Source organism: Budorcas taxicolor, chromosome 5 (assembly GCF_023091745.1).
Source record: "Budorcas taxicolor isolate Tak-1 chromosome 5, Takin1.1, whole genome shotgun sequence".
In the NCBI taxonomy this organism is placed as follows: Eukaryota; Metazoa; Chordata; class Mammalia; order Artiodactyla; family Bovidae; genus Budorcas; species Budorcas taxicolor.
Window position 1 is genome coordinate 85,009,192 of NC_068914.1, and position 22,512 is coordinate 85,031,703.

Genomic DNA, 22,512 nt, shown 5'->3' on the forward strand with positions numbered 1-22,512 from the left:
GGGTCAGTTCCCCTTTCTTTTCTTTGTTTAGGTTGGCCTCCTCTGCTTGCAAGTCTCTTCAGTGTCTAATCTCTGCCCTGACAAGAGGGGGAAAAAGGGGCTTGCCCACTTATTCAGGCTTGTTTTCTCAGTTGTGCTGTGGAGGGAGAGGGAGACTGCAAACAAACACCACTGGCATGTGTGGGTAGCACTCACAGTGGATGGACCACATGGGGGTTGCCACAGCCCAAGGTGGTATACACTTCCCAGGTCCAAGCTGCTCAGATGCCTGGGCACTTCATAAGAGAATAGTCCCAGGTGAGTCATGTCTCCTGTACTTCCCAGGTCCAAGCCACTAAGGCTCCCAGGTGCACTGCGGGCGCACAGTCCCAGGTGGGTCATGTGTCTCCTGCAGTAGTCAGTTCCAAGCCACTCAGGCTCACGGGTGCGCCATTAGTGTACAGTCCCAAGCGGACCATGAATCTCCTGGAAAGCTAGTCTCAGGCTGTGAAATTCCTGGCAGATATGAACCATTCAGGATCCCAGAAAGATGTGGTTAGTGACTGGCAGCCTGTTCACAGCTTGGTGGGAGATGCGGTCTCTGGGACGGAGATTGCAATGGCCCCTTGCGTTCCAACTCTGGTTGTTGCACATATGCCTCTCTTCCCCCCAGGGAAAGCCTTAAACAGCTGCCAGCGTGCTCACCTTTGGTATTCGCTAGGGCACAATCCGTTGTCTGTGAGTGCACCAGGGGTCACAGTGCAGCGTTAGAGCATTCCAGGGGAAAGGGCCTTTGTTTTTCTTTGTCTCTCTGCCATTCTCATGGTTTGAGTTGCTTTGTCACATTAGTCCCCTTAGAATGTCCTCAGGGCATTCAACCCGTGTACTTACCATAAGAACCGATGATGCAGCCCGCACTTCAACACCCAGTCCCTACTTGCTGCAGGCCGATGTGAGGATGTGAGCCACTTTTGTGCAGGTGATTCAGCAGGAATTCTGTGGTGATTTTTGTTGCTGTTGTTGTTATGCTGCCATCTGAAATTCCAAAGCTCTCCACTGACCCCATTCATGAGAGGGTTTCCTAATTTGTGGAAACTTCTCTTCTTTCACAACTCCCTCCCTAGAATGGGTCTCTGTCCCTAAATGCGTTTTCTCTCTTTTCATCTTTATATTTTGTCCTACCTCATTTCAAAGAAATTGGTTTACCTTTCTGGGTAACTGGGGTCTTTCACCAGCATTCAGAAGTTGTTTTGTGGAAGTTGCTCTGTATGCAGATAATTTTCTGATATATTTGTGGAAGAGAAAGTGGTCTCCCCATCCTATTCATCCACCATCTTGGGACTGCTCCCCCTCCCCCAGTAATATCTTATGATCCTTTATATTTCTGTGGTGTCAGTTGAAACAACTCCATTTTCATTTCCGATTTTATTGATTTGGGCCACCCTTTTTTTGCTTGATGAGTCTGGCTAAATGCTTTTTAATTGTATTTACTTATTTCAAACAACAGGCTCTTTGGTTCGTTGACCATTTCTGTTGTTTTTTAAATTTTCTGTTTCATTTATTTCTGTTCTGATTGTTATGACTCATTTTCTTCTACTAACTTTGGGTTTATTTGTTCTTTTTCTATTCTTTAGGTATATGTCTAGGCTGCTTGAGAGTTTCCTTATTTCCTGAAGTAAACTTGTGTTGCTATAAAATTCCCTCTTAGAACTGTTTTTACATATTTCATAGATTTGGGGTTGTGTTTTCTTTTTCATTTGTCTCCAGTTATTTTTTAATTTTTGTCTTTGATTTCTTCCGTGATCTATTGTTTAGTAGCATATTGTTTAGCCTCCACCTATTTATATTTTTTGCAGTTTTTCTCTTCTTGTCTAGATTTCTAGTCACCTAATGTTGTGGTCAGAAAAGATGCTTGATATGATTTCAATTTTCTTAAATTTACCAAGACTTGTAGTATCACCTAACATGTGATGTATCCTGGAGAATGTTCCATTTACACTTTAAAATAATGTACATTCTGCTGCTATGGGATGAAATGTTTTATGGTATCTATTGAATTCACCTGTTCTAATGTGTCATTTAAAGTCGATCTTTTCTTATTGATTTTATGCCTAGATGATCTGTCCATTTATATAACTGGAGTGTTAAAGTTCCGTATTCTATTGCATTACTGTCAATTTCTCCTTTTATTCTGTTAATATTTGCTTTGTGCATTTAGGTGTGCCTATGCTGGAATCAAGATTGCCAGGAGAAATATCAGTAACCTCAGATATGCAGATGATACCACCCTTATGGCAGAAAGTGAAGAGGAACTCAAAAGCCTCTTGATGAAAGTGAAAGAGGAGAGAGAAAAAGTTGGCTTAAAGCTCAACATTCAGAAAATGAAGATCATGGCATCTGGTCCCATCACTTCATGGCAAATAGATGGAGAAACAGTGGAAACAGTGGCAGACTTTATTTTTCTGGGCTCCAAATCACTGCAGATGGTGATTGCAGCCATGAAATTAAAAGACGCTTACTCCTTGGAAGGAAAGTTATGACCAACATAGATAGTATATTAAAAAGCAGAGATATTACTTTGCCAACAAATGTCCATCTAGTCAAGGCTATGGTTTTTCCAGTGGTCATGTGTGGATGTGAGAGTTGGACTGTGAAGAAAGCCAAGCACTGAAGAATTGATGCTTTTGAACTGTGGTGTTGGAGAAGACTCCTGCGAGTCCCTTGGACTGCAAGGAGATCCAACCAGTCCATCCTAAAGGAAATCAGTCCTGGGTGTTCATTGGAAGGACTGATGCTGAGGCTGAAACTCCAGTACTTTGGCCACCTCATGTGAAGAGTTGACTCATGGGAAAAGACCCTGATGCTAGGAGGGATTGGGGGTAGGAGGAGAAGGGGACGACAGAGGATGAGATGGCTGGATGGCATCACTGTCGATAGACATGAGTCTGAGTGAACTCTGGGAGTTGATGATGGACAGGGAGGCCTGGCGTGCTGCAATTCATGGGGTCGCAAATAGTTGGACACAGCTGAGCAACTGAACTGAACTGATGCTGGATACATATACTTTTATAATTGGTATATCTTTTTTACAGACTAGTCATTATATAACATCCTTCTTTGTTTCTTATAGCATCAGTCTTTGTTTCAAACTCTATTTTGTCTGATATGAGTATTGCTAATCTGACTTTCTTTTGATTTTCATTTGCATGAACTACCTTTTCCATCTCCTCATTGTGTCTTTAGATATGAAGGAGTCTCTTGTAGACAACAATATACAGGTCTCCTTTTTGTATCCATTCAGCCACTCTTTCTATATTTTTTATTGGAATATTTTGTTCATTTGCATTTAAAGTTGTTATTGATATGTATATTCTGATCAACATTTTTGTAAGTTGTTTTGGGGTGGGTTGGTTTTAGTTTTGGAGCTCTTTTCTTTTGTTTCTTTTGTCTTCTATGATTCTTTTCTCTTGTGATTTAATGACTCTCTAGTGTTATGCTTGGAATCTTTTTTCTTTGTGTGTATTACAGATTTTTGATTGATGGATACCATAAAGTTTAAACATATAAATATTTATATATTATAAAATATATATTATATACTTGATTGTTTTAGTTGATCTTTCCATTTTAAATGTATTTAACAATACTGCATTTGTTCTCTCCTCACAATTATTGCTTTTGACATCATATTTTACATCCATTTATTTTGTATATCTTTTAACTGCTTACTGTGAATATAAATGATTTTACTAATTTTGTCTTTTAAACTTCCTACTAGCTCTGTGTGTGGGTGATTTAATACCTTTACTGTTATTTATTACAGTTTGATTCCTTCTAGTTATTCTTCATTTTAGATATAGTATTCCTTATCCCTGTTTTGTTTTTCGTTATATTTTCTTAATCTTTCTTTAAAACATTCTTTCTTATCCTGTGCATCTATTTTTCCCTCAAGTAGTTTGATCATCTTTACAATAATTACCCTGAACTCTTTCCTGGATCAGTTCAGTTGCTCAGTTGTGTCCCACTCTTTGAAAACCCATGGACTGCAGCAGACCAGTCTTCCCTGTCCATCACCAACTCCTGGAGCTTACTCAAACTCATGTCCATTGAGTCGGTGATGCCATCCAGCCATCTCATCCTCTGTCATCCCCTTCACCTCCTGCTTTCAATCTTTCCCAACATCAGGGTCTTTCCTAATGAGTCAGTTCTTTGCATCAGGTGGCCAAAGTACTGGAGTTTCAGCTTCAGCATCTTTCCTTCCAATGAATATTCAGGATTTATTTCCTTCAGGATGGATTGGTTGGATCTTCTTGAAGTCCAAGGGACTCTCAAGAGTCTTCTCCAACACCACAGTTCAAAAGCATCAATTCTTCAGTGCTCAGCTTTCTTTATAGTCCAACTCTCACATTCATACACAACCACTGGAAAAACCAGAGCTTTGGCTAGATGAACCTTTGCTGACAAAATAATGTCTCTTTTTTAATATGCTATCTAGGTTGGTCAAGGAACAAGCATCTTTTTATTTCATGGCTGCAGTCACCCGCAGTGATTTTGGAGCCCAAGAAAAATTAAGTCTCTCACTGTTTTCACTGCTTCCCCATCTATTTGCCATGAAGTGATGGGACCAGATGCCATGATCTTCGTTTTCTGAATGTTGAGTTTAAGCCAACTTTTTCGCTCTTCTCTTTCACTATATCAAGAGGCTGTTTAGTTCTTCTTCACTTTCTGCCATAAGGATGGTGTCATCTGCATATCTGAGGTTATTGATATTTCTCCCAGCAATCTTCATTCCAGCTTGTGTTTCATCCAGCCCAGCATTTTACATGCTGTGCTCTGCATATAAGTTAAATAAGCAGGGTGACAATATACAACCTTGACGTACTCCTTTCCTGATTTGGAACCAGTCTGTTGTTTCATGTTGTTTCATGTACTGTTGCTTCTTAACCTGCATACAGATTCCTCAGAAGGCAGGTAAGGTGGTCTGATATTCCTATCTCTTTAAGAATTTTCCACAGTTTGTTGTCATCCATACAGTCAGAGGCTTTGGGATAGTCAATAAAGAGAAGCAGATGTTTTTCTGGAACTCTCTTGCTTTTTCAATTGTCCAACTGATGTTGGTAATTTGATCTCTGGTTCCTCTGCCTTTTCTAAACCCAGCTTGAACATCTGGAAGTTCACGATTCATGCACTGTAGAAGCCTGGCTTGGAGAGTTTTGAGTATTACTTTGCTGGCATATGAGATGAGTGCAATTGTGTGGTAGTTTGAACTTTCTTTGGCATTGTCTTTCTTTGGTATTGGAATGAAAACTGACCTTTTCCAGTTCTGTGGCCACTGCCAAATTTTCAAATTTGGTTGGCATATTGAGGGCAGCAGTATCACAGCATCATCATTTAGGATTTGAAATAGCCCAACTGGAGTTCCATCACCTCCACTAGCTTTGTTCATAGTCATTCTTCCTAAGGTCCACTTGACTTCACATTCCAGGATGTTTGGCTCTAGGTGAGTGATCACACCATCATGGTTATCTAGGTCATGAAGATCTTTTTTGTACAGTTCTTCTGTGTATTCTTGCCACCTCTTCTTAATCTCTTCTGCTTCTGTTAGGTCCATACAATTTCTGTCTTTTATTGAGCCCATCTTTGCATGAAATGTTCCCTTGTTATCTCTAATTTTCTTGAAGCAATCTCCAGTATTTCCTATTCTATTATTTTTCTCTATTTCTTTGCATTGATCACTGAGGAAGTCTCTCTTATCTCTCCTTGCCATTCTTTGGAACTCTGCATTCAAACTGGTATATCTTTCCTTTTCTCCTTTGCCTTTCACTTCTTTTCTCAGTGATTTGGAAGGCCTCCTGAGAAAACCATTTTGCCTTTTTGCATTTCTTTTTCATGGAGATGATTTTGATTGCTGCCTCCTGTACAATGTCACAAACCTCCGTCCATAGTTCTTCAGGCACTCTGTCTGTCAGATCTAATCCCTTGAATCTATTTGCCATTTCTACTGTATAATTGTAAGGGATTTGATTTAGGTCATACCTGAATGGTCTAGTTGCTTTCCCTACTTTCTTCAATTTAACTCTGAATTTGGCAATAAGGAGTTCTTGGATAGATTGCTGTTTTCCACTTTACTTCATTCTTCTACTGAGGTTTTATCTTGTTCTTTCCTTTGGAATATGTTCCCTGATTACCTCATTTTGCCAATGTTAATTGTTTTTATTTCTACGTATCTGGTAGGAGATGTTCTATGCATCCAAGCAGCACATTCCCCTCTGAACACTAGAGCTATGTGGTCTAGGGTTTCCTCTCATATGGGCTGCACTAATTCTTCTTTTGTGGAAGGCTGATTACTCTGGCAAGAGTAGTCAGCTTCATTGGTAAGCTTCATTGGTAAGCTTCGTTGGCCCCTGGACTAGTTGGTTGCCATATTCTTCTTTGTGTGGAGGCTGTCAGCCATTGTGTGATGAGGCTGGGTCATGATGCAGCTGGGTACAGTGCTCTGAGGTACCCAGGGCCTAGTGCTGGCTCACTGGTGGGCAGGGTTATGGACCTGGAGACCATAGGGCTGACACCTGTCCATTGGTTTGTAAATCTGATCCTGAAGTTAGTGCCAGCCTACTGGTTGGCAAAGCCATGTCCTGGGGTCTGACCACAGGACCCAGGGGTCCTAAGGTGGTGTCAAGCAGCTGATGGATGGGGCTGATTCCTGACACAGTTGACTGCAAGGTCTAGGGTGTCCTGAAGCTTGCATTGTCCTCCTAATGGATGGGGGAAGGGCCCATCCAGTCCAGGGTAAGTGCTGTCCTGTTGGGCGGGCTGGGTCCACAGGTTTCAGGTCTGTGGTTGTCCTGTGACTTGTGTCTGCCCACTAATGGATGAGGCTGGTCCTGAGGTTAGAGCAGGCTAGCTGGTGGGCAGGGCCAGGAGTTCTGGGGCTGATGGCTGCCCACTGGTGAGTGGAACTGGGTCCCAGGATCTCTGAATGCAAGGCCTGGGGGTGGTGTGTGATATAGTGCATGCACAATGATAACATGGGACCTAGGCCCATGTATGATACAGGTATTAGGACCTCTGGTGAGCTGGGCCATGTCCAGGGTGGCTGAAGCCTCAGGGTATCTTAAGACGGTCTGCCTTCTAGTGGACGGGGCTATGTCCCAACCTAGTGAATTGTTTGATAAGAGACGTCTCCATCCTGTTCTGAGGCTAATAAGCTAGAGAAAGGATTATAAAATGGAGTTTGACAGCACCAGTGTCCATGTGGTACAACAAGCTGCACAAAATTGCTGCTGCCATTGGCTCCGTCTTCAGAGTGAGCTCCAATTGCTTCCTGACTCTCCAGAGACTCTCCAGAAAAACAGGTAAGTCTGATGCTGACTCCTTTCAAATTACTGCTCTTGCTTTGGGTCCTGGAGACATGAGATTTTGTTGGTGGATCAGATGGTAAACAGTCTACCTCAATGCAGGAGACCCAGGTTCAATCCCTGGATCAGGAAGATGCCCTGGAGAAGGGAATGGTTGCCCACTCCAATATTCTTGCCTTGAGAATTCCATGGAGAGAGGAGCCTGGTGGGCTATATCCAATTGAGCGACTGACTCCTTAAGTATGGAGGCTCTCTTTCCCCCAGTCCTCTAACTCTTGAACCTGTTGACAAAGGATATTGGCTCTCTGTGCACAAATACCAAACAGAAATACAGAGAAAGAGCTTTGGAGGAGAAGGAAAGAGTTGCTGTATTTCTTTGCCAGGCAAGATAGAGAGTGTCTCAGGGTTTACTGTTCATTTCACTGTGAATATTTTCTTGTTTGCCCAGTGTGTAGAAATCACTCAACTAATTTAGGAATTTCTTTCAAAGGGAGTTGCTCCATGTATAGTTGTTCATTCAGTATATCCAAATGGAAGAAAGAAGTTAGGAGCCTCATATGCTACCATCTTACTCAGTTCCATGTACAGCTCTTTATATACCAATAATCCCTCAATAAAGTGATATTTTACTAAACTATATGTAGGATTATGAAGCATACAAAGGCAAACAAGAAGAGGATAGTGACCAGTATGGTGGTACGAATTACACATTGGGAGAGAAATATTAGAATAGTGAGGAATATTGATTAAGTTCTAAAGGTATTCTGACAAAATTATAATCCTAGATTTTGACTGTTAATGTTCAACTTTCCTCTCATTAATTTTATAATAGCACCATTTGTCTTTTAAAGCGATTAAAATGGTCTTGCTGGCATACAAAAAATATTTTTTAATTATATAAGGGAAAGATGGGGAGAGAAACTGAGAGATCAAGACAGTGGTGGAGGTCTCATACGTTTAACTCAAAGCCATCATCAAAATGAGAGATATAGTCTTATTTCTGCATTCTTCCCCTATTCAGTTCTCAAGCTGGAATGTTACAAACAGTTGACTGACCCTAGAGAATGATTCTGTATTTCTATAAGAAATGAAGATTGAATTCCCTAGGATCAGACTCTGAGATAGATATTAACAAGCATATTAGGGAAGCTCTTGGAATTCAAAATTGTGGAAGAGAAGGAAGGAATCAAGGCTGGATAGAGGGAGAAATCAAGCCATAATGTGTCTTCAATGAAAGCCTCGGTCAACATTTCAGGGCATTAAGATCCAAACTGTGACAAGAGGGCCAAACCTTTCTACCATCCATCAGTCATTGGATGCTCCACTTTTTTTTCCAGAAAGGGGCCATGACATTGAAAGGCATGGCTTTCCTTAACTGAGGCAATCCCTGAAGGAGACAGACAGCCATAAAAAATCTTCTGGCAGCACTCTCAAAAGTTAGGAAAATGAATCTTTTATTTTTGAAGGGAACTCCGGAGAGTGCCTCACAATATCCTTCACAATAAGTGTAATTTGATGGCAACTGGAATTGAAGCTGCTCTTCTAGGTATTTCTATAATCAATGAAACAAAATGGGTGGATCCCAGAAATTTGTTTCCAAATATTGGTTTGGAATCAATATAGATATCTATTCCAACTCAGTACCTGCTTTCTAATCTACCAGCCAGCCTCCGGGTAACAGGTGGACAACTTTGATCCTTTTCTGGTGGGGGGAGAGATCAGTACTTGTTTTCTCCAATATAACCAATTATTGATTTGAATTTTCCTTTTGTGCTTAACATGTCTTAGGAAGTACTTTTATCCATGGCTTATTGAATATTTTATTTATTACCATGAACTGATGTACAGAACTCCTTTCAACTGAAAAAAATTTTTCAAAATGAAAAGCAAAAGTCAATGGGTGCATACAGCTTCAGTGAAATTGTCTTATTCTTCACAGATGTTAAACCCAAAATCTGGACTTTGGAAGCTCCTCACTAACACCAGCTGAGGGATACTAACTTGTGAAGCTAATATGTCGACTGCACAGTGTGATATATTACCTGAATCAGAAATCAACATTTATATTACATTCTCTCCCCTTTGCTCAAAGGCATTTATAGCCGTTTTGGGTCTTTTGTGACTTTGAACAGACTTTCTAGGCTGAAAATTCTGTCTCCATCATCATATTGTCTGGGATGACCAATTCTGACTACCAAGGGAGAATAGTGTTACTGTCATGCAGTAAAAGGCTGAGATGTAAGTGTATGTGTTTACCATTCCCTGATGTAAAAGGTATTGAAAAACTTATGATGCCACCCATTTGGATTTTGAAGGGCTCATATACCAAACATTTTGTCAATTGACCAATTCTGGTATAGACTGAGAGGAAGAAAAAGCTGGAAACAGTGACAAGACATGGAGGAAAGTCAAAGGCCTTGGGACCAAATTTAAAAGTATCTGTAATATCCACCTGGATTTAGTTATTATTCACCTTTTGTTGGCAGTTACCAAGATGCTAACATATCAATTCTTCCACCACCATTGGACATACAGTGTTTGATGATGGTTAAATTTACCAATAGTCCAAGTCATATAAAAAAGTGAGTAGTACAGAAGTAGATTATGATAAAATGGATTTGGAAAGGTACTAATGTACTAACATACATTGTTGGTAACTGGGTATGTTATACATATGTAAACAATGTTATATAAGGCACATTTGGAAATATACATATGGGAAGATATGTGTGTGAAGCAGCAAAGAGTGTACTGAAGATGGCATTCATGATATTATTGAACCTCAACTGCTAGCTAACTACCTCAAGGTATGCAAAATACAAGTAGAAATGTGGGTTTAAGGGAAGTGACATTTAATTTGGTTTTGGCTTGCTGAATTTGTGGTACCTGGCTTCTCCCAGGTGGTGCTAGTGGTAAAGAACTCGCCTGCCAATGCTGGAGATGTAAGAGATGCAGGTTCAATCCCTGGGTGGGGAAGATCCCCTGGAGGAGGGCATGGCAACCCACTCCAGTATTCTTGCCATGGGCAGAGGAGCTTGGTGGCCTACAGTCCACAGGGTCACGCAGAGTTAGACACGACTGAAGCAACTTAGCTTCCATGCACAGAATGTCCAGTTAGGGATGTAAATTCAGTTTTATCAATGCAATTCTATTGATGTAATTCAAAGAAGAGTTTAGGGCTGGAGGCATAGATTGGAAATACTCAATGTATAAACACATCTACCTATGTTGAAGAAATCTTCCAAGGAGCCTCAGTAAAATGAGAAGAGGAAGAGGATACAACTTTGGAGGACTGAGATTTAAAAGACCGGCAAAGTGAAAGTGTCCACAGAATATAGGAACGCTAATTAAAAATGATGTCATAGAAACTGCAAGAAAAATGTTTCAAGAATGGAAGAGTGAAAATGATATCAGAACCTACAGGGAAAAAAATCATAAGAAGGTCACCAGTATCCTAAGCAGTGGGAGGTGTCATAGATGAAAGGGGTGATGAACAAAATTCACATTTTCATAAGTTTAACCATGAAGTGAAGGAGCAAAACAGGATAATGGCCTCATCCAGGGGAAGAGTAGAAGACAAATATACTGGAGAGCCATGACATGACTCAGTTTCTCCTTGACTTCCAGAATTCTTATTGCTACCAAATAAATACACACATTTCACTAATTGCTTGCAAAGTTGTATTTATTTTTTAGATCCAGTCAATCAAAGAACAAAAGACCTCATAATGACAACTCACTTTTTGAGCAATATATAAATGTTTAGTTATTTTCACAATTTAGTCATTATTTTTGTTCACTTATAAAATAAATACTTGGTCTTTTACAACAGGAAAGGTAAGGCCATTTATTACTAACTGACTGTTGAAGTCATAGACTGTTGGCATATGTCTAAACAGGAACATGTAATGATATGCCTGTACCTATAAGGTATTGTACCACCATCAGGACAGTCAAGATCAATTTCCCTATACTCATAGTTTTCTTCTTGGCAGCAAAGGCATGAATTTTTCAGCTGAAAGATGTCATAATCATACCTAAAAGAAAAAAAAGTTCAGTAATAAATATTTTCAGAATGCTTTCTGAAATAAATTGACATCAGTGCTCAAATTCCAATTGTTTAAGTGATTTAGCAAGTCTTCCAGCCAATTTATTCTTTGCCTTTATTGTATATTTCTGCTATGGACTCATAGTAATTGGTATATAAGACCAAAAAAGTGAAGATTGCAATCTCATAGTTAGAGCAATATGGTACAAAAATGTAAACAGAACATTTTAAAAATATGCAACTTAATACCAAATTATTATTCTCCATATATTAATCTACATGTGAAAGTATACAAAAGGAAAAACATGTAATATATGCTATGTTTAAAATGCAAGTGACATTTTTAAAAACACTTTAAAGCAAGAGTATTTGCTTGACATCTATGTGTATTTTATGAAAATACATTTGCCATAAACATACTATGTCTGACTTATATAGGAAACAACTTCAAAATGCTTAATTACTATTTAAAATGTTTATTTTATTTTGTAGATATTAATATTTTATTTGAATCAGGTCCTGATAATTAGATCTCAGGTAAATATTTGTCCATGTAATGTTTTCAAAGCTTAATTTTCTCCACAATGTTACAAACTTAACATACAGTATACAAAGAGAAACTTACTTGATGGTTTTCTTGCATTCCCCTGTGCATCTTGCCATCTCAACTTTTTTCTTGCAACCATTGTAGTTAACAGTCACATTCACGGATGAAGATCTGCAATTAGGTTTACCTAAAAGTAAATGGAAAACAGAGTCAGAAATGAGGTTTAACATTAACAATTGCTAAGTCTCAATTTTCCTAATCATAAAGTAGAGAATAATAACAAATATTTCAAAAGGTATGGAGGGACTGTCTCAGCACCCAGCACAAGGTACCAGGGTAATACTCAATAAATGTTATTATTATTATATTATTACTATCATAGGAGAAGGGGAAGGAAAAGAAAAGGAAGAAGGTAAGAGGAAGGAAGAAAGAGAGGAGGAGGAAAAATAGGGGGATGGTTGTTTCACACATATATTTTCTCATTGCTGATCATCCTTATGATCGAATACAACAATTTACAATATAACTTGCCAATGTTAGGAGAGCAAACAAAACTTTTTCTGTGAAAATTAAATTTTCACCCTTGTAAACATCACTGGTTTTTACTTGAAAGAGTGTTGCAACCAACATAAGTAAGAAAATATAATGCATTATATTAATCATCAGTATGCATATGGGTTAGATTACTGGTTGTGTTAAAAACACAGGAGACTTTGTATTAATGATCTGCCATTTTGTTTTAAAGAAACATTAAATTTTTGTTAACAGTTTACATTTCTCTCATATGTGTAATTTAATTTTACTTACATGTATAGCAACATTTTGTTGAATCATAGACTCTGTCTTCCTATAGGAGTCAGAGAGAAAGAAAATGACTGAAAAAATCCTGTATTTTTCTATAAATAATATAGCATTTGTTAACTTATTGAAATAACATTACAAAGGAAGGAAGGGAACAGATAAATATGCAGATCTCAGATCCAATCAGCACAGAGAGGAAAGCATAGTAATAAAAGTGAGCTTATTAACACCAAACTTTTCAACAGTGGGTAGAAATGGAAAAACACTTAAACTAAATTCCTCTTTAAAATAAAATGCCCAAGAATAAAAGAATACTCCTCTCTTAATTGAAAAATATACTTTAATAATGACATTATGACTCAACACTTAAGTTTTTCACAAGCAACATTTGTACCTTACATTATTATAATCTCAAATTTATCACTGTCTGAAGTAAAAACTCAGTAAATGTTAAAATCCAAAGTTGGCAGTCTAAAATAAAACTTTATGTTATCAATTATACCTTCAGGAAAAAAAAAATAGTGAAATTTAAAACTTCCTTAATAATTTAAGCTTAAGCATTCATTAATGCAAAACCCTCATCTTATTTTCAGGGAATAAAAAATGTGACACAAAGAGCAATCTGAACTCTACATACTTATGTGATTCTATTTTAAAATGTGTTCTTTTATAGAAAATTATTAACCTGAAGCCATGACCTTGAAAAATACTAGCTTTTTGTTGTTGTTGTTTAAAATATAGCAACACTCTTTCTACAGTAACTTACTTCTAGACTACCACTAGATTAAGTTTTATAGAGCCTGCAAATACATATTTGATATGAAAAGTATACTTGGCAACAAAAGGTAGATGACATAACTGGAATGAAATCTGTAAGAGATTTATGTCTATTGCTAGGCAAATACTTTTACAAATAAGGAATAAGACTAGTTGTATTTATATTTATCATAAGAAGTCAATCTTGTTGATTATTACTTAAGAAGATGACTTACTTCTGCACACCAGGTCTGCTTCGGGCAGTCTTGAACCACGGCAACGAAACCAGTGTTGTGGCAGGAGTAAGAGATACACGGGTTGTTAGGGTCACCAAATGAAGCACCAACCTGGAAGGTGGGGAGGAGGAGGGAACTAATGATTATTGATCTTCATTTCTGTTTCAGGTTGACAATAAGTCCTACACATTTTGTCAAATTTGTAATGTTTAGTGAATTTCCAGAGACACTTTGAGCCATTAGATTAATATGTAAGAAAAAGTAGGTTAAAGACTTCCATGAATAATCAAAGATCTTCACTAAGGGCACAGAATGTGTCAAGATTTTCAATCCTCAAATTAAGATTCATCTACAGTAGTTCTATATTTTTCAAGGATTTAAAAAAATCCCACAATATATCTTCTACCTTTGGTTATGTTTTTATGCTTTTAAAGCTCTCTAGATTGCTACTCAGATTGCTTTATAATTACTTTATATACAAAATTCAAACATCAGTTTCGGAAATTCCATTTATATCAGGCCCTCAAACCACAAAGTGAACTTTCAGGTAAGCTCAAATTTTATTATTTCAACTGTTTTGCCTGTAAATGATTAGAGGTATAATTTTGCTTTGTTCTTTAAGTATCATCATATTTTATATTCCAAAACGGTCATAGATTTTCATCAGATCACCTTTAGAAACTAAAATTTAAGAAGCCCAAGTAGAAATGTGAGTATAAGAAATGAGTTACCAAAGTAAAGTGAAAGTCACTCAGTCCTGTCCAATTCTTTGAGACCCCATGGACCATATAGTCCTAGGAATTCTCTAGGCCAGAATACTGGAGTGAGTAGCCTTTCCCTTCTTCAGGGGATCTTCCCAACACAGGGATGAAACCCAGGACTCCTGCATTGCAGGTGGATTCTTCACCAGCTGAGCCACAAGGGAAGCCCAAGAATACTGGAGTGGGTAGCCTATCTCTTCTCCAGTGGATCTTCCCAACCCAGGAATTTAACCAGGGTCTCCTGAACTGCAGGCAGATTCTTTACCAATTGAGTTATCAGGGAAGCCCCAAAGTAAATTATTAAATTAACTTTAACCAAATTAAATTATTACTAAATTATAGGCTCTGTTTTATGTATTTCCTAACATACCAATAACCTCAGATATGCAGATGACACCACCCTTATGGCAGAAAGTGAAGAGGAACTCAAAAGCCTCTTGATGAAAGTGAAAGAAGAGAGTGAAAAAGTTTGGTTAAAGCTCAACATTCAGAAAACGAAGGTCATGGCATCTGGTCTCATCACTTCATGGGAAATAGATGGAGAAACAGTTGAAACACTGGCAGACTTTATTTTTTGGGGCTCCAAAATCACTGCAGATGGTGATTGCAGCCATGAAATTAAAAGACGCTTACTCCTTGGAAGAAAAGTTATGACCAACATAGATAGCATATTGAAAAGCAGAGACATTACTTTGCCAATATAGGTCCATCTAGTCAAGGCTATGGTTTTTCCAGTGGTCATGTGTGGATGTGAGAGTTGGACTGTGAAGAAAGCTGAATGCCGAAGAATTGATGCTTTTGAACTGTGGTGTTGGGGAAGACTCTTGAGAGTCCCTTAGACTGCAAGGAGATCCAACCAGTCCATTCTGAAAGAGATCAACCTTGGGATTTCTTTGGAGGGAATGATGCTAAAGCTGAAACTCCAGTACTTTGGCCACCTCATGCGAAGAGCTGAGTCATTGGAAAAGACTCTGAGGCTGGGAAGGATTGGGGGCAGGAGGAGAAGGGGACAACAGAGGATGAGATGGCTGGATGGCATCACTGACTCGATGGACGTGAGTCTGAGTGAACTCCAGGAGTTGGTGATGGACAGGGAGGCCTGGCATGCTGCGATTCACGGGGTCGCAAAGAGTCGGACATGACTGAGCAACTGAACTGAACTGAACTGAACATACCACATATTTTAGTCTAGATTTAATTCTTGTAATATTTAGTGTCATCAGTTCACATGTATTATTATCAATTTGAGAATCATCTGTTTTTTATGGCTTTCTGATACTTTTTCTAAAAAAATTAAATTACTTTCCAATATGTCAAATCAGTTGTCAGATCAGCCTTGAATATGCTGTGTTGTAATATCCTCATAATGGAGTTCTAATTTTTTCCTATTTGATCTCTGATAACTCAGCCATTAGATCTTTCTGATTATAATTACAGTTTAACTCTGTTCATTGATTTGAATGTTATATATCTTCTCCACCTGGGGAAACCCATGGGAAATTCTGTTCAACAGCTCCATTGTTAGATTAATGACCAAGTATATTGTTCCCCTTTGAAGCAAGTTGTGGTAGGTGTTACATTTGACCTTTCTTTTGAAGTGAATATGGGTAAATACTGAATGGATTCTACTCCACCATTACATATGATTTTTTTTCATATTAGCTGAGAGACTCTGCATTTATTCTTAATTATGATAATAAAAGTATATTAAAGTAGAAATAACTTTACCTCATAGTCATTATTGTTAAATAAACATGTTCTTGGTTCTGAAAAAGAAATACACATTTTACCCTAAGACAAACATTCTAATTTTTAATTTATAAAACAGAAATTGTGTATGAGATCATATTTACCAGTCGATAAGGCAACATTATAAAGTTTCTTCCCATAACACCATCACCTCCTTTTAATCTACTGATTATATTCATAACTGTTAATTCTAGGTTTCTCCTATTCAAAAGATAATAAGTTTTAAGAGGCAAATATTGACTGTCATTTGTCATACCTATCAACCATTTGACTCAGATTAGTAGCTCAATAAATATCTCTTGAATATATGAATAAGTAAACAACTATTCAATTCAAATAAAATAATGAATTATATTGCTAAGAAAGTAGATCTTAAAAGTTCTCATTCCAAGGAAAAATATTGTAACTATAGGTGGTGTTAACTAGATTTACCGTGGTGATCACTTTACTATATATATATATATAAATATATATACACATGTATATATATATATATATATATATATATATATGGAATCATTATGTTGTATGCTTGAAACTAATACTGTTTTATGTCGATTATGTCTCAATAAAAATAAAGTAGAAAAGAAAACAAGGTATTATGACTACATACCACAGTATCCAATTTCACAGCAGGTATCATTATCTTTGAACTTTACAAGTCTCTCTTCAGGTTTGCACGTGGGTGGAGAAGGACACTCCTTGAGTTTACAGTCTACAGTTTCTGCATCAGTACAGGTGCATTTGTGGCAATTGGCAGTCCATATGTCTCCAGGCTACAAATACAATCCACATTTAGACTTCTATTCAAACATACGAATGACAGCAAATTTGTATTAAAGTAGAGATAAATTGTGTACTTACTGACTTCTTTTCTCCCAGTGGACCATAACAAGCTGTGAGCATGAAATGACAAATGCTAATTAAATCTGGCAAAATATAATTGTCTGCTATTTGTAGATAACCACTAGGTTGACCAAACCTGAATTGGCACTAGGATTTCAGAGATATATTGTGAAGGGTTGTAAGGTGCCTTAAGGTAAATCAATCACATCCACCTACTTTAACAAACTGTCCCTAGCAAACATATATATATTTCCTAATTTTACACTCCTCAGAAAGGATAAATCTTGATCTTTCCTGTCAGTGGTCAATAAACCTACAGCTACTGTTCACCTTTTGTTTCACTTTCTGACTTCTGCCTTCACAATCCTACAAGTCACTAAGACCTCATAATTATCGGTCTAAAGGTCTCTTTATCAGTTCTTCAAGTTCCCTACAATAGCTAACATTTTAAAACTCTCACCTTGAAAATATTACTCCTTCAGACTGAACACTCAGAAATTCCTCTCTAACAGCAGATCTTTCTCATCCTTTTCATTTTATCTCTATTCTTTCCCCCTGATACTTTTCTCCATCTTTACAGCATCCACTAAATGTCAAATTCAGTTCAGTTCAGTCGCTCAGTTGTGTCCGCCACTTTGCAGCCCCATGGACTGCAGCACACCAGGCTTCCCTGTCCATCACCAACTCATGGAAATTACTCGATCTCATGTCCATTGAGTCGATGATGCCATCTCATGCTCTGTAGTCACCATCTCCTCTGGCCTTTAATCTTTCCCAGCATCAGGGTCTTTTCAAATGAGTCAGCTCTTTGCATCAGGTGGCCAAAGTATTGGAGTTTCAGCTTCAACATCAGTCCTTCCAATGAATATTCAGGAATGATTACCTTAAGGATGGACTGGTTGGATCTCCTTGCAGTCCAAGGGACTCTCAAGAGTCTTCTCTAACACCACAGTTCAAAGCATCAATTCTTCAGTGATCATCTTTCTTTATAGTCCAACTCTCACATCCATACATGACTTACTGGAAAAACCATAGCCTTGACTAAATGAAACTTACTTGGAAAAGTAACATCTCTGCTTTTTAATATGCTGTCTAAGTTGGTCATAACTTTTTTTCAGTGGAGTAAGTATCTTTTTATTTCATGGCGGCAGTCACCATCTGCAGTGATTTTGGAGCCCCCCTAAATAAAGTCTGCCACTGTTTCCACTGTTTCTCCATCTATTTGCCATGAAGTGATGGGATTGGATGCCATGATCTTTGTTTGCTGATTGTGAGCTTTAAGCCAACTTCTTCAAGCTCCTCTTTCACTTTCATCAAGAGTTTCTTTAGTTCTTCTTCATTTTCTGCCATAGGTGGTGTCATCTACATATCTGAGGTTATTGATATTTCTCCCAGCAATCTTGATTCCAGCTTGTACTTCATCCAGCACAGCGTATCTCATGATGTACCCTGCATATAAGTTAAGCAAGCAGGGTGACAATATACACCCTTGACATACTCCTTTCCTGATTTGGAACCAGTCTGTTGTTCCACATCCAGTTCTAACTGTTGCTTCTTGACCTGCATACAGATTTCTCAAGAGGCAGATCAGGTGATCTGGTATTCCCATCTCTTTCAGAATTTTCCACAGTTTATTGTGATCCACACAGTCAAAGACTTTGGCATAGTCAATTAAGCAGAAGTAGATGTTTTTCTGGAACTCTTGCTTTTTCAATGATCCACCGGATGTTGGCAATTTGATCTCTGGTTCCTCTGCCTTTTCAAAGCCAGCTTGAACATCAGGAAATTCATAGTTCACGTATTGTCGAAGCCTTGCTTGGAGAATTTTGAGCATTACTTTACTAGCATGTGAGATGAGTGCAATTGTGTGGTAGTCTGAGCATTCTTTGGTATTGCCTTTCTTCCAGTCCTGTGGCCACTGCTGAGTTTTCCAGATTTGCTGGCATATTGAGTGCAGCACTTCCACAGCATAATCTTTTAGGATTTGAAATAGCTCAACTGGAATTCCATCACCTCCACTAGCTTTGTTCATAGTGATGCTTCCTAAGGCCCACTTGACTTTGCATTCCAGGATGTCTGGCTCTAGGTGAGTGATCACACCATCATGATTATCTAGGTCTTGAAGATCTTTTTTGTATAGTTCTTCTGTGTATTCTTGCCACCTCTTAATATCTTCTGCTTCTGCTAGGTCCATACCATTTCTGTCCTTTATTGAGCCCATCTTTGCATGAAATGTTCCCTTGGTATCTTTAATTTTCTTGAAGAGATCTCTAGTCTTTCCCATTCTGTTGTTTTCCTCTATTTCTTTGCATTGATCACTGAGGAAGGCTTTCTTATCTCTCCTTGCTATTCTTTGGAATTCTGCATTCAAATGGGTATATCTTTCCTTTTCTCCTTTGCTTTTTGCTTCTCTTCTTTTCACAGCTATTTGTAAGGCGTCCTCAGACAGCCATTTTGCTTTTTTGCATTTTTTTTTCTTGGGGATGGTTTTAATCCCTGTCTCCTTTACAGTCTCACGAACCTCTGTCCATAGTTCATCAGGCTCTCTGTCTATCAGATCTAGTCCCTTAAATCTATTTCTCACTTTCAGTGTATAATCATAAGGGATTTGATTTAGGTCATACCTGAATGGTCGAGTGGTTTTCCCTACTTTCTTCAATTTAAGTCTGAATTTGGCAATAAGGAGTTCATGATCTGAGCCACAGTCAGTTCCTAGTCTTGTTTTTGCTGACTGTATAGAGCTCTATGTCTTTGGCTGCAAAGAATATAATCAGTCTGATTTTGGTGTTGACCATCTGGTGATGTCCATGTGTAGAGTTCTCTTGTGTTGTTGGAAGAGGGTGTTTGCTATGACCAGTGCATTCTCTTGACAAAACTCTATTAGCCTTTGTCCTGCTTCATTCTGTACTCCAAGGCCAAATTTGCCTGTTACTCCAGGTGTTTCTTGACTTCTTACTTTTGCATTCCAGTCCCCTAAAATAATAGGACATCTTTTTTGGGTGTTAATTCTAGAAGGTCTTGTAGGTTTTCATAGAACCGTTCAACTTCAGCCTCTTCAGCATTACTGGTTGGGGCATAGACTTGGATTACCATGATATTGAATGGGTTGCCTTGGAAATGAACAGAGATCACTCTGTCATTTTTGAGATTGCATCCAAGTACTGCATTTCGGACTCTCTTGTTGACTATGATGGCTACTCCATTTCTTCTAAGGGATTCTTGCCCACAGTAATAGATATAGTGGTCAACTGAGTTAAATTCACCCATTTCAGTCCATTTTAGTTCTCTGATTCCTAAAATTTCAACATTCACTCTTGCTATCTCTTTTTTGATAACTTCCAATTTGCCCTGATTCATGCACCTAACATTCCAAGTTCCTATACAATATTGCTCTTTACAGCATCGGACCTTGCTTTCATCACAAGTCACATCCACAACTGGGTGTTGCTTTTGCTTTGGCTCTGTCTCTTCACTCTTTCTGGATGATCTCCACTGATCTCCAGTAGCATATTGGGCACCTATCGACCTGGGGAGTTCATATTTCAGTGTCCTATCTTTTTGTATTTTCATATTATTCATGGGGTTTTCAAGGCAGGAATACTGAAGTGTTTTCTCTTCCCTTCTCCAGTGGATCACATTTTGTCAGAACTCACCACCATGACCTATCTGTCTTGGGTGGCCCTACAAGGCAGAAACTCATAGTTTCATTGATTTAGACAAGGCTGTGGTCCATGTGATTAGATTGGTTAGTTTTCTGTGATTGTGGTTTTCAGTCCGTCTGACCTCATATGGAGAAGGATAAGAGGCCTATGGAAGTTTCCTGATGGGATAGACTGACTGAGGGGGATACTGGATCTTGTTTTGATGGGTGGGATCACACTCAGTAAATCTTTAATCCAATTTTTTGTTGATGGGTGGAGTTGTGTTCCCTCTCTGCTATTTACATGGGGCCAAACTATGGTGGGCTTCCCTTGTAGCTCAGTTGGTAAAGAATCTGCCTGCAGTGCAGGAGACCCGGGATCCCTGGGTTGGGAAGATCCCCTGGAGAAGGAAATGGCAACCCACTCCAGTGTCCTTTCCTGGAAAATCTCATGGACAAAGGAGCCTGGTGGGTTCCAATCCACAGGGTCACAAAGAGTCAGGCATGACTGAGCAATTAACACTTAAACTATGGTGGAGGTAATGAAGATAATGGTGACTTCCCTCAAGAGATCCCATGCATGTACTGCTACAGACTGGGCCCCCAGTCCTGCAGCAGGCCACCGCTGACCCACACCTTTGCTGGAGACTCCCGGACACCCACAGGCAAGTCTCCTGTGGGGTCACTGTTCCTTCCTCCTTGGTCCTAGTGCACAAGGTTCTGTTGTGCCAAGTGTCAAGTGAATACTCTCAAACTTCTGAACAGACATCTCTTATGGCCTATGGACCCAGATCTCCCTCAGCCTAATGAACAGCATCCCAGCAGATTTTAAGGAACCTCAAACTCAATATGCACAAAACAGATTAAATCATATTTCCCTCAAAACCAGTTTTTCTTCTAAATTGGCCACCTCCTATTAAAGTGAAAGTGTTAGTCACTCAGTCTTGTTCAACTCTTTGAGACCCCAAGGCCTGTAGCCCACCAGGCTCCTCTGTCCATGGCAAGAACACTGAAATGGGTTGCCATTCCCTTCTCCAGGGGATCTTCCCACCACAGGGATTGAACCCAGGTCTCCTACATTGCAGGCAGATTCTTTACCATCTGAGCCACCATAGAAGCCCATCTCCTATTAAGGCCTAAACTATTCTTTTAATTACTTAAGCCTAAAACTTAGAAGTCATCTTAATTGTTTCCCTTCTCATCATTTGGCATTGAACCTACTGCAAAATCTTGTATCTTCATCCTCACTTGAATCCCTTTCTTTCCTGGTTTTACTTATTATAATACTATTCTAGGACCTTAGTATTTTTGGTCTGACATAATTGGCTTTCTTATGGGTTGCTCTGACTCAGACCTCTTCTTGATCCAGTAAATTCTCTATGTCACAGGTAGGATAGTTTTCCTAAAGCCTACTTTTCATCTCATCATTGCCTTGATTAGATACTTCTTATAGTCCTGTAAACTAAATATTTTATTTTAGCATTCTGGCTTCTGAGGTTACCATAACATGTCTCCAGTCTATCATCTCAACCTTGTCTCTCTTCTTTGATGTATATACCCTAAACTAGCTTACTTACTGTTCTCAAAATCCAGTTCTCTAGTGAAATACTTGAGAATCCTTCCAAAGTATACAATATATGTAAGATGTGTAACACATAGCATGTGTTGGCTATATAATACATAGGTCACATATTTCACTGTGAAATTTATTTTCAGCCTTATATGAAAATTGTTTCTTTGAAAATATCCTTTCTCCCACTGTATGCTAATATTAGAAATGATATTTTTTGT